General features: G+C 34.0%; 1 long non-coding RNA gene across 1 annotated transcript in view; it reads left to right on the top strand.

Annotated features, from left to right (window-relative positions):
* Positions 1-18,364, top strand: part of LOC141486358 (uncharacterized) — a 78,181-nt gene extending 59,817 nt beyond the window's left edge. Inside the window, exons 2-3 of the long non-coding RNA XR_012467802.1 lie at positions 9,342-9,526; positions 17,626-18,364. This is a non-coding gene — a long non-coding RNA (uncharacterized lncRNA). The remainder of the gene's footprint in view (positions 1-9,341; positions 9,527-17,625) is intronic.
* Positions 18,365-19,502: the final 1,138 nt, after the last annotated feature.

Below are 19,502 nucleotides of genomic sequence, written 5' to 3'. Positions count from 1 at the left end.
TAATTAAAGTACATACTCATGAAAAACAGCATAGTAATTAATCTTAATTTTAAATGACTCTGCTATAGAACTTCCTTCTACTCCTAATTCAAAGGAAAGTTTTCTCGTTACTTTTAACAATCACATTTTAGATTTGAGTTTGGGTTTCGTCGTGACAAATATTCGAAGTTAAAAGACGGAAGGTTTGGAGCTAAAAAGGGTTTGAAATTCATCTTGTATACATATAGAGCATTGGATTTCTCAAGAATGAATTCTGAACTGGAAAATTATATCATTTTTATGGTATTCAAGATAAAAAATGTCCAAACTGAAATAAAACAGAGAATTTAATCAACATTAGTGAACAAATGGAATATTCGAATTGAAAGTTTTCGATAAAGATTAGCCTTGCAAAAAGCAAGTTGTATAATTCACCTGTTATAATCAATATAGATTGTCACTTCATATAATCTAATATATAACTTGAATCAAAACATTCTTCAATTATAATGACAATAATCAATGATCATAAGATGACCACAATTGTATCACCAAATCTTTGTCGACAGAAAAAATGAAATGCATACGGTCTTACCTGAGTTTACTATTAGTGAATTATTCATGCATCAGTGAAAATTCAGTAGATTATCTATTCAATTTATCTTGAAGCTCCACCAGCTTTAGTAGCCACCGCTAAAGTCATATGATTTGTTTATAGTATCACATAATTCATAATCATATGACTATGTGAATCATTAATGTATAAGATAGATAGTGTCGGACCCAAAATGGAACCTTGAGGAACCTCAGAGTCATTGAATGAAGTTCAGGTTGGTGTTCATCAATTTCCACAGAATTTAATGAAAATAAATAACACTCTATGATTGTTTTTCACAGAAATTCTTTTAGATTTCATAAAATATTGTAATATTCATGACAAAAATACTATGATGTTGGAATCGATATTAAAGAATACCTTCGACAAATCAAAAAGTGTGCATGTTTCATCTTATCTAGAGACTGAAAAAACCATAAGGAGCGCTTTCAGTTGATTAACCAGGATAGAAGCCATTAGATATTTGAACGAAATAAAATTGTTTGAAAATGAATACTTTTGATTTTATACACAGTTTTCGACTTTTCGTAGATCTGTCGAAATCGTTATCAATCAAAAATTTCCAATGACAATGGTGTCACTTTTTTGAAGAAGAAAAATAACTAATCCGGTTTTCCAATATTCTAAAAACTATCATCTCTAGGCACAATTGTTTGTAATAAATGCCAGAAGTTTGTCAATATAAACTGCACTACTCTTCATTATTTCAGTATAATCCTACCGAATTTCTATGGAATGAAAACATAATGTATTTAGCTGATACGTTGATAGACACTACCTTGCACTGACGAGTGGCAAAATAGACCGAAGTCGGTCTGCAAGTGTGTTCCAATAATTGAAAATATTTTGCGGCAGTTGTATCGCCAACAGCCTATACAGGAATAACTTCAGTGAAGAATCCTGCACTGGCACCTCTCAGATATAATCGAACACCCTTTGTGGTATTAGCCAGGGGAGTAGTTGTTTTCTGATAGGTGTCAGTCCGTTAACCTTTAGTGTAGGGAGTTTTGACTGGCCTGATAGAATTGTTCCTTTAGATTTTAGATGATTTGATACGTTGTTGTATAGTTATCGAAACATGTTTAATCAAAGTGTTTAGAGATAATATTTCCAGCACAATTCGAAAAAAAATGGCGAAAGTTTGTTATCTGTCACCAGAGCATATCCCACTTTCATTGTAAATTATATTTTTTGTGTTTTCTAACTATAATCCATACTCGCTTCTGTTTTTGATGTTAGTTTCAATTTTTGAGTTTGCTTGTTTATTGCTGTTCAATGTGGGATTCGTAAGAAGAATTACTTTCAATATAACCAGAAACAATAACAATAATAACCAGCTTACAAATGAATGCAATACATCAATCAGTATATTATGGAAAGGAAAGTACTTGCTCCAACCTAGGCAAAGAGAGATTGCTTAAATTCCACATTTCAATTCTTTTGAGAGGTAAATTGATACAATATTTATTTCTGAACCATTTTCAGTTATCCGTGATGATGATTATACAATTTTCATACTATAAATTTCATTCATACATATAAATTCCACTAAACGGAAGCATCGCGTAGTGAAATTAGTCTTGAATAATATTTATACTGTGTAAATTGTTTAATTATTGTCATAGATAATGTTATTAACTTTCATCAAGTAGCGGGTCAGCGTATTCATAACATTTTCAATCAAAATCCATGTAGGTACTATCATGCATTTGGTTTTGTCTTGTGAAAAGTGAATCTAGAGAGAAGCCTTGTATTTGAACAGTGTTGATAATAGTGAGGTTACTCAAAGATACACAAAGAATATTCTGTTTATTTTTCGAATACATTATATTTGCATGACCACTTATCCAACCCAGACGATGAAGAACCAATAAGACGGATGACTGCCATCAACAATTATATGAAAAGTTGTGGACACATTGACCGTTATAGAAATTCTCAAGAAACTCCAAATGTAGTAAGAATTATAACCATACATGTTCAACAGAATTACTTTTTAAAGGATAACCAATATATCCCTTCATTATATAAAAACTTCAGTTCACCAATTGATTCATACCCGATATATCATCATTATTACCAGGAGAAGAAAAGGCCAATGAGGGAAAATCATCAGTTTAGAAATGACAAAACATGTCTTCATTTTTCGATATAACATAACACGATATATCACATATCGTGGACATCCTGGACATTCATTAAAAAATTCACTTTATCGTGTCATGCATTTCTCTAAACCCTATAATTAAATTGTAATCGTATTCAAATACTTCACCTTTTATGACTTTCATAATAATATCCTTTATTTCGTGCTTTTTCTTTAATGAATTTGAGAGTACCTAGTAAAATGTTACTTCCAAAATACGATTTTTCGAAAACAGTTGAATTTAGGAAATGATGTGCTGTATCAATTTTGTTCAGAATTTTGAGCAGAATTGAATCATGGAATAATATATAGGGTGTTCTATTGATAAAAAAGCAACTTTATTTCTTCAAGACTTTCTAACTGTTTAAAAAAAAAATCTGTTTAAAATCTGTTTTTCCGTTAACCAGCTGTCGCACCCTTACGAACGACAACCCTCAGAAGTCGAAACTTGTGCGAGCTAAGGATTAACGAGGTCTTACCTTTTAACGTGTAATTCCTAACACGTATACTTGATTGTATACCTTGTATTGTATACCTGATGTATACCTAATTTTTATTTAGTATGATAGATTTTGAAAACCCCAAAACTGTTGTATCTTGACATTTTTCGATAGCCATCTTACTTTGGGAAATAATCGACCGTTTCCATACATATCAGCGACCCTGTATGCAGTCATATACATTCATAATTTTCATTAAGACGTGAATAAACGTATTCCACTTAAGTGAACCCGCTGCGGGTAACATGTACGGAACATGATATTGAAATTCGTCTAGATTCTTACTTAGAATCTAAAAATGTGATAAAATACAGGAAAAATCAATCAAATTGACCAGCAAGTCAATATCTACCACAGGTATAAACGTCAATGCCATCTGAAAACATTTTAGTACACTGTAGATTTTGAATATTTTCGCATGTTTGCTTTTGAATAAATATATCGATGCTGTTCTTGGTGAAACCCCGTGTTACTCGAAATTGATTTAGATCAATTAGACAGTTCCATCACTTTCACTTATTTCAATATAAATGTTGGTGTACTGAACATTAACATTTCACAACTTCACCTTTCTGAAAATCATGATATAATTCAAGATATTCGAAATGATGTGGTTTCTGGAACTTTAGTACACTCATTGACATATTAAATCTAGATTAATATTTTATAATGAGGAGATTAAATGTTGAATTTTACGCACTAGTAAATCAGTCAAGATCCAAAACAAGTCTGTGTTTGATTAATTATTTTCAAGTCTAATAAGTACACAGCACAGTGGTTTTATTGATTTCCAGCTGTGTAGGTGAAGTAATTATTGCGTACTTTAGATTTTTTCCAAGATATAAAGTAGCAAGTGAAAAATTTATTGAAAAATTTCCACAGGAAAAAATACAAGAACATAATGAAGCTTTCATTCATAGTTGACTACAGTTTGTGATACGTCTTCCAAGTTTCTTGCACTGTCATTCTGAACTACGACGAATGAGAAATGGCAATTCGAAATTTATACATTTTAATTCGTCTTGAACTACACAACACTAATTGAAGTATCCATCAGCGATGGTCAGCATTTCATCGATTGCAATGTTACAGGGTAACATTCAATTGCAAGTAGTTTTCAAAGATTATTTACATCGAACCGATAATATGATAATAAAAAAATTGAAGACTAGGCCACCAAATCAGAGTTTTACAGAGATGAAAGGCGTATTCCCGACAGCAATAAAACTGATAGCAATGAAATTAACATTTAGTTTTGACTATTATTGAATCTTATGTAACTCTAGAGCCTAGTTATGCACCATTCTTATAATTACAATTACTGTCACTGTCCTAATCTAATTGAAATAATGGAATCAGAAATTCAAACAGAATTCGAGCTGAATATTGATATTTAACTCAAACGAATAAACAAATAAAATGAAACTCGCCAATACAATGAACATATACAAGAGACCGGAATGAAAGTTGAATCTATATACTGCACTGATTCACGTAACCTCACAAAAATAATTGAACAATTCTTCAATTCAAAGTCTTCCCTGAATACCTTCAATTCATATATGATATTCAGAAATTTCAAGATCATAATCGAAACTCATTCGTATGAGACATTTTCATCTTCAATGAAATCCAAAAGAATATACTCGACGTATTAGTAAAACATCAGGCCGCGTTAAGTAGGTAACTCAGCTATTGTTGACAAATATGAGGTTAGTCATTCACGTACTATGTTTATATATTCAAATATTATACTCCAAAACGAATGTTCTTACTAACAATTATCGTTACTCAGGTAATACTAATACCAGTCAACCTAAAAATGTTCTAAGATAAATGTTCATTTCTTTAAAACTCAAACTTTGTTATATTTGAGCAATACCAATCGAACAACCTAAAAATGTTCTCAGATAAATGTTCATTTCTTTAAAACTCAAACTTTGTTATTTTTGAGCAATACCAATCGAACAACCAGAAAAAGATAAAACCACTCGATCTAATACAGACTAGTGGTTTTGTCATGCTATTTGCCACATAATGGGGTTTTCGTTAAAAAAATTAAAAATTATTGATAATATTTTTTGGTATTGTGACTCTTTTTCCCAACAGCTATATAATTCACATCTAGGCCTAGTTATGTTTCATTCTCGTAATTTCAATTACTGTCACTGTCCTAATCAAATTGAACCGATGGAATCAAATATCCGAATATGATTGTGACTAAATATTAAAACTTATTTTGATATTATGATTATGACAGTGACTAGATCCTTACTCTACTGATACGACTCAAATGTAAATCAAATGACTCTCATTTCACTGATTCAAATAACCTCACGAAAATAAGACAACAACCCTCCAATTCAAATTTCACATTAAATACCAACAATTCATTTATGATATTCAGAAATCTCAATATAATAATAGAAATTTATTGTTATAATGACACATTTTCGATTTGAATCGAAACGTTATTTTGAATGGTGGCAATTCCATTGAAGTCGAAAAGAATACGCGACGTACAGTTAATGCATCTAGCCGAGTTAAAGTAAGTCAGGTGACTTGGGTGACGGTTTTGCGATCTTATGTCACAACATGATGGATTTTAACACTGAAGTCCTATTGTTGAAAAATAATACTTCACGTACCTACTCTGTTCATATATTCGAATATTGTGTTTTTGATAATAATTATAATAATTGTACTTTTAAACAAATGTTCTTGTTGGAATTTCTCGTTATTCGTTAATTTGAACTGATAATAGATAATAAATTGGTGAATGTAGCCGTTACTACCTGGTAGGAGATCATCATGAAAATGAGAATTGAAACTTTCTGTTTTTTTACTACCTTTATAAAAGTGTTAAAGAAAAACAAGAAAGTTTCATTTCTCATTTATCATGATATTTTGTTCTTATATCGATGCATTCAGCAAAAAATATTTCGGGTATTAGTCTCTACAAATACCAATGACAAAGTTTTCGTTAAAAATTTAAATTTATCTCCAAAATGTTTCGTTAATCTACTTTCGTTAATCCAAAACACACTTTGCAAATATAGCGACTTACGTTGGATCCAAATCGCTGCATGATTGTTTAGAAAACGTTTCGAATGAGAAAGTGCGACTCCAGAAGTATTGACCGAATGGTAAAGTATCGCATTTGACGAATAAGAACCAACGTTCAGTATGCCATTACTTCGATTTTGTTTGTATTGGGTCTACAGATACCATCAGATCATTTTGGTTATTGAATACGTGGGTTAATGTTGACACTTCCGCTCGTGGATGAATCAAAAAGTTTTAACTTCCAGAACATTTATAACAACAGTTGCTTAGAATCGGTCAATCTATCCATTCCCAGACTTATTTTCAAGAAAAGATTTTTCACCAACGAAAAGGGTTGGCATCCACACACAGTTGGCATAGTGAAAGCAATCATGGTACAGGGTTAAGTTTGAATTGAAGGGTAAGTAGAAACTAAATCGAAATTTTTATGAAAACCGGTGCTGTTTGATGAAATTATAAAAAAAGGTTATTAGCTGGACTGAACATATTCATTTTATGCATATGTTTTTTTTTCTGGCAACGAAATAAATTAGTATTAATTTGTGATCAGAGCCATAGTATAAAGTCTTATTATCTTTATACTATGCCAAAGCCTACTCATAATTATGAGTAAATTATTCTTCGAACAACACATCAATCGTTAGCGTATTATTACTGTAGGGTTTTGCCAACAACTACTTAGTTTGGAAACATTTTATTTCTTTATTGATTTTTATTTTGTATTATGAATTTTTGTTAGGAAATTAACTTTTCATAACTCTTTCATCGAGCAGTCGTCCAAATCATCCATCTACTTGGGTTTTTACGTTAATTATTTTATTTTCATTTTTACTTATCATTTTCGTATTTTCTCATCGCATATCATTGGAATGCTCTCTTCTGACAAAATGAAAGTTTATTGGCGAAAAATAGATGAATATTCAGAAGGAAACCTGTTGGGATATTTCGAGTAGGTCCTCATTCTTAACTCTCTTATATTGATTAAGACAAGGAATTCGGGCCCAAGTAATTGACCCTTCTTGACTATATTTATGACCCCTACCATTGCTAGTGATGATTATTCGAGAGTTACTTCGAACACATTTTTTCAGTCGAGGCATTCATTCTGTTCTGGGATTTCGGCCGGGACCTATTTCTTATTCTGGGGTTTTCGCCGAGAACTAAACCCGCTCTATAGTCTCCTCGCTGATCCAGAAAAGACTTAGCCATATATCCTCTAGGTTACCCTGCAATTTTCTGTTTCGTGTTATGTTTGTCGTTGTATTTTGTTTTTAATAAATTTTATTGTTGATAAACGGTGTGTTCGTCTAAATAATAATTCACCCATCACCAGTCCCGATATTACTCTTCGGAAACAGTTATTCCTCTTAGACGGATTCTACTGAAAGCCGTACAGGATCTTGTATAATGGAAAAGTGTACCGTATCAGCTCATTCATTTGCTTCGTCATGTATAAAAAGATCAATTTCACTAACCCTTCTCGAGTTTTCACCCTCTTTTCGGATAAATCCACTCTTTTCATGAACGCTCAAAATATAATGATGCTCGCAAGGAATTTCTTGCACAGTTAATTTGAATGTTGCGAATACATATATACAGGAACGTATGAAAAGAAAATACTTGTGAGGCTTATGAAAATTCATTAGATTTTGAATAGATAACATATTTCTGTATTAATGTTCTTCCAGTGATTCTGAAGTAAGGTCTAAAACATGATCGATTAACAGACAGAAAAAAATATTATATTGAATTACATCCTGAACTTTAAAATGAAATTATTCAATAAATATTGAAATGATATTGTTTAGCAAATGAATGAAAATATAAAAAAAATGAAATTTATCCGACATATTTATACGATTGTAAGGTTAATGGAACACACACTATTCAAAGAAGACAAAGACTGTAATTGAGAGCTTGAAATATTTATTTCATTTATCAATGTCGATAAGTGTACCACGAAAAATTCAAATATATAAACCTGGATCATCAGATTTTCAAAACCTGGGCACAATTTTACACAAATACAACATGTTGTACATATACAACATATAAAAATGCCTAAAAGGCGGCTATTTCAAATTTTAAGATATGTCCACCTTCTGAAAATCAATCCCTTTTGTTATCTCAAAAAATATTTTTGCATGCTACCTCCACTACCATCCAAGTAAGCATACATCATTATTAAGAGCATACATATTTTAATGTTTACTCAATTTGAAGGTTCAATCCAAATCAATCTTTGATTGATTGATGTTGCGAATCTAGGTTAGGTCCAAAGTGAGTGGATTTATTCGACCCTTCCACCGCAATCCGCAAGGGTTGATTGTGGCTCATACCTATTCACACTCGATGAAATAAATCCAGCTTCTTAACTAAGCAAAGGAATTCATCTTTTTTTTTATCACCACAACTGAAAAATGCATTTCTTGATGAACTTTTCATTAAACATCTTGACCTTTTAAACTGATTTCAGAAAAGGAGTTTATCATTGTGACACATAAATATGTTTTATCATAACGGGTTCGATAGTTTTCAAAATATGAAACAAATATTTACGTATGAATATGCGACTTTCTAGGTTATTGGTAGGAGCTACCGTTAAATGCCGACAAAAAAACATGTCAAAACTTTAGTCAAACTCCACTGTATATAAGAAAAAATATCAAAAACTGGTTTCACGGAACAAATCTATGGCGGCAACAAAAAATCAATAATAATTAAATTAAAAATTTCGAAATAAAACATAATTGAGGAAATTCAAATCGACTTCAGGAAGAAATTGACTCAAAAATATAAAATTATATTTTATTCATGTATGATATTAACCAACACAGCGAAATTGATATGATATGAAACCGATTATCGGTGTAAAATTTTTTGAGGTCGGTGCCAGCTTCTTGAAAAAGGTACCAGTCAAGTAAAAAATTATGACTGAATGACTTTGCTAACACTGAATTCAAAGGTCTCAAACTATTGAAAGCCAGTTTCTTCTCAGGTTATATAACGTAAAGATAGCATTTGTTTCTTTCAGTCACAATGGAAAAATTAACAGTACCTATCTCTATTAGAGATACTGCTTCACCGCTGATGAATCACAAGGATTAACCCAAGAACGCTGTTCCACGTAGACTTCTAGAAACTATGGAGAAGACGATTATCATGAAATACAACGATTCCCTTCCCTAGATTACAACTGTAGTGAAATCCAACTTTCAGGTGAGCACAGGCAATATAACTATTCCGAGAATGAAAATGCTATAGAGTTGATTATAGAAAAAGTTGTCACCTATGACATGTGATTGGATGTGATTGGTTTTGTTGTAGTCACTAGTTTCTGATAATCTGTGAGCAAAACTGTACTAGTATTGGTTCCAGCCTTATGGGCATCTGGATTGAATGTTATTCAACTGACACTGAAAGAAAACAAATTTTGTAGGATGATCACTGACCAAAACAAAGTTGAAAAAGTTTTTCAATTAGACTTTTTCAAAAGCTTCTACCATGAACTTGATATACTTCTGAAGCCATTGGACATTGTTGTTCAGCAACTATCTGCACAAACTATAATGGGTGGTAGAATGTGTAGTAGGAGCTACAGCTTCCATTTTACAGTTTCTGTGGTAGTGCTGAAAATTCTATTGAAATACTTTGGATCAGTAGAGGTCTCTGATTGAAGGGTTTGAGGTGAGAGATTATGTGAGAAATGTGGTCGGCAGATTAGATAGATCGTTGATGGTTGAGATACTTGATGAAGAATAACTTCTCGATTATAAAAATATTGTAGAAGTTTTCGTCGATTTTACTGTAGTATTATTTGAAGTATTGTAGTTTGATTCAAAATATTTTCGAATTTTGTAGAACGTTGTGAAACATTCGAAGGTCTATCAGAGCAATAGATCTCCTCAATATATTCCAAACTGAAATTTCCTAAACTGGGAATGAAGGATAGCTACCTCATATAACTCCTATAACTCTATTGAAATGAGAGAGAAGAAGAAAATGCCTTTATTAGTTTCAGACCTTCACCGTCACTTCGCTGGAACAAAACAATTATTCCACCCAATATATCAGTATCAAACACCCCTTACAGTATTTCACTATCATGTGACATTTCATCCCTCTCCCTTAATTCATTCCTCACCCACACTCGAACTTCTTCAAAGAATGGATAAGAAACTCCTAAGAAATATTGACGCATACTTCACCGACCACCCTGACCTTTTCGACCCCTACCACCCTTATTCCGTTATAAAGAAGGGTGTGTTTTAAAAATATCTCGCTAGTCAGTGGGGGAAGCGAATGAAAGAACGGCGTTTTTACAACTTCCCGGGCGAATAAGAACGACCATTCCTACCCCTCTTTGCGTATTCTTTTTATCGTCTCTTTCTACCCTCGTAACGTTCTTCTTTCCTGTCCAATTACAGCATTCACTGTCGATGTTCCTACGGCTGGCTGGGCTGGAATTTTTAAGTTTCCTTTACTTGTTTGTAGTCTTATTGGTTTGCGAGCGATCGAAAAAATTGTAAATGGGTCGTCCGGGGCGGCAAACAGGGCATTGGTTTCTATTTTTAGATAGATTGCATATTTGGAGTTTTACCGCATTGGAGTTGTGTATGAAAAACGTGTTTTGTACTGAAGTAATATATTCAATCAATATTATTCGTTGAAAATTCAAACTTTATTTTTGAAAACGATGAAATCAATCGAAAATAAAGTTTTTTTTAATCGAGAAGATTCTGTAGGGCGCAGTGATGATCATAGAACATATAACTATTATTTCCTGACCTACAGGGGTCTACCTACATACACGTTATCAAAGACAGCAACATATCGGAATTTTTTGTATCGACAGATTCACTTGAAATTTGATTCTGATATTGTTTTTCATTCAAACGGATCGAGATTAGTACCTGGAAGAATTAATATTTTTTTAAACTAATGAAATCGTATTTTGATCAAATTAAAAAAAAACCTTTTGAAAAAATACAGAAGAAACAACATTTTTGTAATTCCATGATCACAAATTTCATCAAAAAAGAATAGCGTTGATTTGTTATTTATGATGAATGATATGATAATTTAAAAAAATTAACAGTTCAGATTCATTTTTTCGTGAACATATGAGATTTGGAACGTCATCGGATAAAACTCACCATAAACCTTATATATTCTTTGATGAATAAAAAATTAAGACATTGTATATAATAAATACACACTTCATTGTAAGATTTTCAGTTTAGGACATCCATTTGATCTTAGGAAGTTTATTTCACATAAACGCCGTATCCTAAATGAAAGAGTTATCAAACATTGAAGTTCGAAGTGTACTGAGTTAAAACTCAAAACGATGAGCAGCCACAATCCGTCGCATATTTCTGATATGTACCGCTCTTGGTGGCAAGTCACTTGAACACTTCTCGTGAAAGTATCCATAAAAGACAGACAAATCTCCAACCTTTCTTCGATGTTCCAGACTATCAAGGTTGCAAGTGATGTTCGCGTCTCCAATCAGACGAATGGAAACCCGCAGCTTCAAGGTATGTTTGGGAGCGGAGCTCCATATATGAGAACAATACTCCAAAAAAGGTCTGATCTGAGCATTATAAAGCATCAAAAGTTGCTGAGCTGTGTAAAGTTTTCTAGTTCGAAACAGTGTTCCAAGCTTTTGAGAAGCAGCTTTTGCAACTGCAGCGACATATTTGTGCTAAGACATATTGGTGTCAATTTTAACCACCAACAAACTTATCGAAGCAGAAAGCGGAATTGTCTGACATGACATTATTATATCCGTTTCGGAAACATTTATTTTTTTGGAGAAAGTCGATGCCTGGTGTTTTGTGGCATTAAATTGAACCTGGTTGATCTCACCATGCACAATTCGAAATTACTTCTAGGTCCTCATTAAGATATTCAACCTCCTGTTGCCGGTGCAAACAAAGTTCGTTCAGGAAGCTGAAGAGCCATAGACAAAAATTATCTGACAAGTCATAGCATCGAACACACGGTCAAGATCGAGGGCCTTAGAAATATCAAGCGCAACAGCTCTTGACTCTCCATGTTTCTCCATTGCGTTATTCCAAATATGGGTGAATTACGATAGAATGTCGCCTGTTTATCTATGTTTTCGAAAGCCAAGATGTTTAAGACATCCAAATATTTAAGGGTATGATGCGGTTTACGGCTTTCTCCATGATTTTTGATATCAGTGATAGCAAAGCGACTGGTCTACAGTTATTTGGACAAGTTTTGTTGCTCTTTTCGGGAATAGGTTGAACGCGAGCAATCTTCCAATAAGAAGGAAAAACCCCTTTCTTGTAAGGTTGAGGAGTCTGCAAAATACTGGTGCGAGTTCATTTGCGCACTTTTTGAGTACGATGACCGGCATTTCATCAGAACCAGACGCTTTGTTGATTGAGCTGTTTCAAAATTCGCCTGACTAGACGTTGTCGAAAAGTAGTTTCCGGCATTGTGGATTCTAGGGTGGGGATAGTGGGTGGTGCCTGTCCCAGAAAATCGACTGTGAAGTGGGACGCAAATTGTTCAGCTAGTAGATTTGCTTTTTCTATGGCTGTTGTTGCAATTGAACCATCCACTTGTGTTAGTGGTGGAATTGTATCGTACAATTCCTCTACACATCCATATCTGCATGACCTACACAACTTTGTTGGAAGTTTATTTTGCACTCGATTGCTGTCTTTCTTTCTTTCTTTGGAAGTTGTTAATTTTTTTGTATGGAGATAGAGAAGTACAAAAACGAAAAGTCGTTTCACCAAGAACTGATTCCTCCCAAGGATATCTCGCCTTTCAATTTAAATAAAAGTGGAATCAATGAAGTCGTCCCGGAGCGCCAATTAATTTTCATTGTCGTCTTATAATTTCATGATTTTTATTTTATCCTTACATAAAAAATAACTTATTATGAATTTTCATCGCGAATGTTGATGGTTAATGTAACTGTATTTGAAAAAGTGACTTCTGTTTATTTCCATGTTATTGTTTCGGGTATTTTTTTTTCAGTTTATGTCTGAAAATAAAGTGTGTGATTGATCTACACGTATGAAGATTAAAAGATCATCCCTTCCTTTCTTTCTGAAATTTCCACTTTCTGGGAGAAGTAAACAATCGAAACGATTTCCAATCGTAATAATCCCAGGCTTCATTGTTTCTCAGATCAATTTTATCTTCTCAGATCTGGGAGGGTGAGTGTAGACTCACAGCACTTAGGCCACATGTGACTCATTGTACATCCTCCCGAGGAGTCGCCTCCTAGGTCATCGTCCATCCTGTTTTTTCCAGGAAAGTGAACAGGTCACTAGGAAACTTCTTCTTTATATCGGCAAGTGTAGGCCAAGACTCGCCGAATACATACTCTCTTTGGCAACCTTGAGGTGTCTCACGGTGGCCTCCGCGGAGGTTTTGGAAGGTGCAACGACATTACTGTCATTGCGCGGCTTCTTCAACCTTCTTGGGGTTCCCTTCGTGAAGGTGCACAAATGAGGGAGCTTTCCTGCAGGGGCAGCCGGTTCCCTGCCTTTATTCAAGGCGGAGCTCTTGGCGCCCGTCGCAGGAAGTGCCCTTGCTGTTGGAGGTGATCTGCTATGTCCAGCCTCATTCCAAGCGGCAGATTGGGGTGGACATTTCTGTTCATCCCCAGCCACCGCCTTAGATTGAGGTGAGCACTTCTGTCCAGCCTCGGGATTAGTTTTTGTTGTTTCTGTTGTTTCGTTCATGTGTGTTTCCACGAGTAGCAAGGGAAGAGATGGCCACCTCTGGCAGAGCCCCGCAATACCAGAGGTAGGCTGATTCCAATGAGGTTTCGTCCAGTTCCCCAAGGGGATCGTTCGTGACCGCATGTTACCCTGATGCGGCCATTCATCTGTCGACACGATTCCTTACACCTTAGCTTGGGTAGGCTGGTCCACGGTGGCATGTTTTGCAAATACTTTTGGGGGGTTTCAGTTCCCCTTACCCTACTCCCCTCACCCTACTTATTTCTGCCACTGACCAGGAGTCCGCGGCGACTCCGTCCGTAAAACCACATTGGCTTCCCGGACAGGGCCTCCAGCCCCTGGCCGTTCCCCTATCCACCACCTGGGGACGCGCCTGATAGGTAGCACAACCCACTGGTATCTTCTCAGATACTATCCTTTTGTCGATAAAATTTTTGTATTCTATGCATTCTCAATATATTATTGTGTTGATTATCGTTAAACTTTATAAAAAATCTAAAGCAAATACTCAAAAAGATAATTTTTCCATGACTTCTCACCGAATATTGTAGCTTTTAGATCATATCAAGGGTGTCTGGTGATACCTCACCGGCAATCTCACCACCCCATCATCTGCGGTTAGTTTTCCAGAGAACCACCCCAACATCTGCGAATAATTTTCCAGATAATTGATTAGAAACGAATTACGTAAATTATTTTTACGTCCTGTGCTGATATCGACTGAAGTCTGCTTCAGATACTTCAAATTATGTTTCAAATAAGAATTTCATCTGAAAAACTCTACACACTTCTGCTAAAAAAAAAACTTTTTCCAAACACCAGAAATGCAATAATCTTTTAGATTGATACTCAATGATTGCATTATGTTCAATGAAAAAATCATACTCTCTAGCTATTTTCTGAATCCTGACACATTGTTTTTCAGTTGTTGATTAATAGAAAAATTAACAGCAAACTAGTTCTGAGTATATGTTTATTCAAGCGTCCTACCTCAAAAACTTATTACACGCTGATCCGTTGATGTTGGTCAATCCTTGAATTTGATAGTATCTAATTGCACAATTGAGCTTATGGAAATGCCGATTCGGATTTGTTTTTACAGTCGGCAAAAAGTAACTTGGCCGTCTGAGACGTGGCAAAGTTTCAATGTGATTTAGCGTCAATAAAAAGCACAGCTTAATATTCTCATTATGCAAATGAGCACGCGGAGAGCTTTTTACATTCATCTCATTTACATAAAATAATAAGTATTATAAGACGTCAGTGCATCTTTGAGATGGAAATGAAGAAGCAATCTCCTCTATTCTATGTAACTTTTTACTTAACTAGAAAAAGGAATTTGAATTTTAATCACATTTTGTCGCAGGAAAGAAAGACGTAAAATGATATCTGGAGCATATTGTTGAAACTTTGTTTCATTGTTATTGTTAGAGATTTCAATTGAAATGACATATTTTGTCTGGATAAATTATAACAATTTTTTTTATTCAAATAGAATATAAACTGAAAAAGTATGGCACACTGAGATGAACTTATTTTGCATTTGCCATGATATAATGCAGTATATCAGATGCTGCTCAGAATTGATTCTAATTGGAAAAGGACTTGTTCAAAAACTTTTTTGTGAGATTTTCACTGAACAGTTTCACAAAACCGCAACAGGTGTTTCGCCATACAACGGTTTTTTTGGGAGTGTCTTTACTTATATATATATATATATATATATATATATATATATATATATATATTCTATGCTTTATATAAATTTTTCACAATTTCAAGTACCTAAATTTCAAATACTTGAGTTTTACCTAAACAAATATTGTTTAATGTGTACCTGTGTTTGTAATGATTTGAATGACCTGAGCTTATGGGAAACGGGGAATTATTTGATTCTATTCGGTCATTCAGTTCCAGTTGTGGAATTGGCCACGGTGGTAGTGCGCCCGACTCACGATCGGAAGGCCGTGGGTTCGATTCCCGCCTCGACTAGATATTTTTCTCGAGAGAATGTATCTGGTTGAAGCTGGGATGATTCTGCAACCGTGTTATGAATCACACGTTAAAAGGTAAGACCTCGTTAGTCCTTAACTCGCACAAGTTTCTCAACTTCTGAGAGTTGTCGTTCGTATGGGGGCGACAGCTGATTAATGGAAAAGCAGATTTTAAACAGATTTTTTTCAGTAAAATACCCGAATTCTCGAATCTATTTATTTTTAAACATTTTTAAAGATTAAGTTTGAAACTTGTCCCTTCCAAGTAAAACACTATATTCATGATTGAACTCATGCCCTTCAACTGAAAGGTGTTTGCAAATGTGGAATTGGACTTTTCATTCAAGAAACTATGTCTATGCTCTTTAGTTCTTTGGAAGAAAGGTTCTTCCTGCTTGGCCAATATGAAGTTTTGGGCAAAAGCCCCAGTGTTTACTAAACCAGTGTACTCAAATTTATGCATCACATTGCGACCATAAAATGGCCGAAGCGCGCGGTACGTTGCCCATATTGATGATCAATTTTAAAATTTGTACGTATTTTTGAATGCTACATCCATCCATGGTGATTTGGTAAAGCAAACTGGAGAAATAACAACTAATTTGACATATGTAGCTCCAACAAAATAGCCGTTATCGACTGTCAAAGTTTAAAAGTCCCCGAAGGAAGACACTAAATTATTATTTTGGAGAAAAAATGTATGTAGGTATTTACAAATTTTTTTCTGAAGATATTCAGTTCTTGGAAAAGATGGATTTTGGTTTTCTGCTTCACCATATTCATACAGAAAATGTGGGAAACTCCCAAAGGAAGAAAGAAAACAATTATGAAACTGAATCAAATATCATTTATAGATACGCTACTAAATATAAAGAGTTACGATATATAATCAAAAATACATCACTCCTGAGAACGGCTTTTTCGAAAAATGTTGTTCGAAGTAGTGTATTATTTTGGTATAATTTGGTTAATAACATGAATGGCGGTATGAGGGGGTTTGGAAATGAAAAATACCACATTTTTCTCTACCTACTGGTAATACAGAGAAAGTGAAAAATATCAAGAATATGAAAACATAATGGATAACCTGAAAACTCTTTCTCCCTTTCATAAAGCTGTAATTATCTTCACTGGATACAAAAAAAAAATTGTGATCGTTATCATTTCCATGGTAATATTTATCAAATGACCTCCCTGAAAATCGTAATACTCAATTCGTTCATAATTTGAAAAAACATGACTTTTATCACTCAAATAGTAAACTTGATGAAAAATATTATCGAGAGAATGGATGGGAATATAAATCTCTCATAGTTAACTTTGACCATTAGCAATTGGGGTATTTCAATATTTTCCTGATCCTACATAACTATTTTGACGATTATTAAATATAGTCCATTGTTAGATAGTCACAAAGATATTTGGATATTGTTAACAAACACCATTATTTCAACACATAATTTATATCGAAATTATTCCTGACACGCAGTCAAACTCATCAACTTCCTACATCCCAAAGACCCTTTGTATACGATAATCCCAATCTGCATATTTCCTATTATTTTATTGACGAAACTCGTTCGATTTCCAGATTTTCGCCGTGCAGCATTTGCCTGGCAAGTTCCGGCAGCAAGAAAGTCCTTCGTGGAACGAGAACGAAAACGAATCCTGGAAGAAAGAAAAATCAATAAATCTCATAGAAATCCATTTACAATTCAAATGCAGGCGGTGGGATGGCGAACGAAGGAGAAAAGAAGTGCCGCAGGAGAGCTGGGGAGGAAAGTGACAAATTAAGACTAAGACATTTTGAGACATCTTAATCTTAATTCTAAGATAAATTGGTCCTGGAAAATACTTTCATTAATTAATCTAGATCAACTTATCTAGCTATCTAAGACTTGCCATTTGAATTATAATGTAATTTTACCAGCGAATACTATCTTTATCAGTCTTTTTCATTAATTGAGAAATGAAAATGTAATGAAAAGGTATTTTGATAAGATGATGAGTTGTTAGTGAATAAGTATTGAAATGAATCACACAAGATAGTTCGGCAACACTGTACCATTTAATTTTCAAAGGTTGGTATCAAGAATGTGTCATCAAAAAGATAGAAGCTATAGTTCGCTTCCTTTGTAATATCATTACATTAAATTAAAAAACCTAAATGGTAAGAAGATGTCTCGAAGTTACCAAAATGTGAACTTCAAGTTATATTATACAATTTAAGCTATTTTCAAGTGAAGAGTATTTATTGATATACTTCCCTCCTTCATTCAGAATTACAATTCTTAATATAATGATAAAGAAGTAGAGAGCCTTAAGGTTTTTTCCAAGCTGTCTATGATAACACAGGTCTGCAAAAAAAACTTTTAAAAAAGTTGTTTTGATTTCGTTAACTTGTCTTTATGTAGTTTTTTGCGCTGATTTCAAAAATGACATTTGTTTTTATTCATCACGTGAGATTTTCGTACAAAATAAGGATGAAATAATTGAAAAAGTACAAAATAAACGGGGAATTGTGGATTTATTTTTGTTACTTTTACATAAAGTAAAAGCAAAATAAACAATGCTACATAGCTAAACAAAGCATCATTAATAGTGATACACAAGTGTTTGCAAAGTCTTTGTTTCCATTTTCCGTCAAAACTCCTTTTGGTACTTTTTCGACTGTGTTCTTGTGAATTTTCCCTTTTTAATATCCAACAGTAGTCTGCCATCATGTTAACATTCCACCGACCTTGGTATTTGCGTTCCATTTCTTTTATGTCTTGATGGAACCGTTCTCCTTGTTCCTCACTTACAGCCCCTAGATTTTCGGGAAAGTAGTTCAGATGTGAGTGAAGGAAATGGACTTTGACACTCATATTGCAGCCCAACATTTTGTAGTTTTGTATCAATTCAGCGACCAAAGTTTTGTAGTTTGGGTCTTTTTTGTTTCCAAGAAAGCCTGTTATAACAAGTTTAAATGAATTCCAGGCATTTTTTTCTTTAATTTCCATTTTAGTGACACAGCTTTCATCTTTTAAAAGTTTTCTTATGTCAGGCCCAACGAAGACTCATTGTATCTTGCCAAGGTACAGCACCGTCCCCGGAAAAATAGTCTGCGTACTTATCACGCACAGAATTCGCAGCTTGTGAATGGTTATTAATTCCTAAATGCCGTACTGACTGTAGTGCTTGAACTTCTGAATGCCAGGAACCATTGATAAGATCTCCTGTGTCAGTATCCTCACGGTCAACTGTACCGGATGGGAAATATTCTCGGGCATCAGTTATTCGAAGCCAATTGTGCAAAGCACAAGCAGCTTTTACAGCAAAATCTGCAGTACTTGTTTTCAAATTAATTACCTCTCGAAATAATCAAAATCTTGCGCTTAAAATACCGAAAGCATTTTCGACAACTCTTCGAGCTCGTGACAAACGATAATTGAATATTTTTTGTTTAGTAGTCAAGGTTCCGGGTAT

Source organism: Leptinotarsa decemlineata, unplaced genomic scaffold (assembly GCF_025532065.1).
Source record: "Leptinotarsa decemlineata unplaced genomic scaffold, Ldec_3_MD MMD2_tig00026354_RagTag_RagTag, whole genome shotgun sequence".
Classification (NCBI taxonomy): domain Eukaryota; kingdom Metazoa; phylum Arthropoda; class Insecta; order Coleoptera; family Chrysomelidae; genus Leptinotarsa; species Leptinotarsa decemlineata.
The sequence above is the reverse complement of the archived record's forward strand: the minus strand, read 5'-3'. Positions and strand labels throughout refer to the sequence as shown.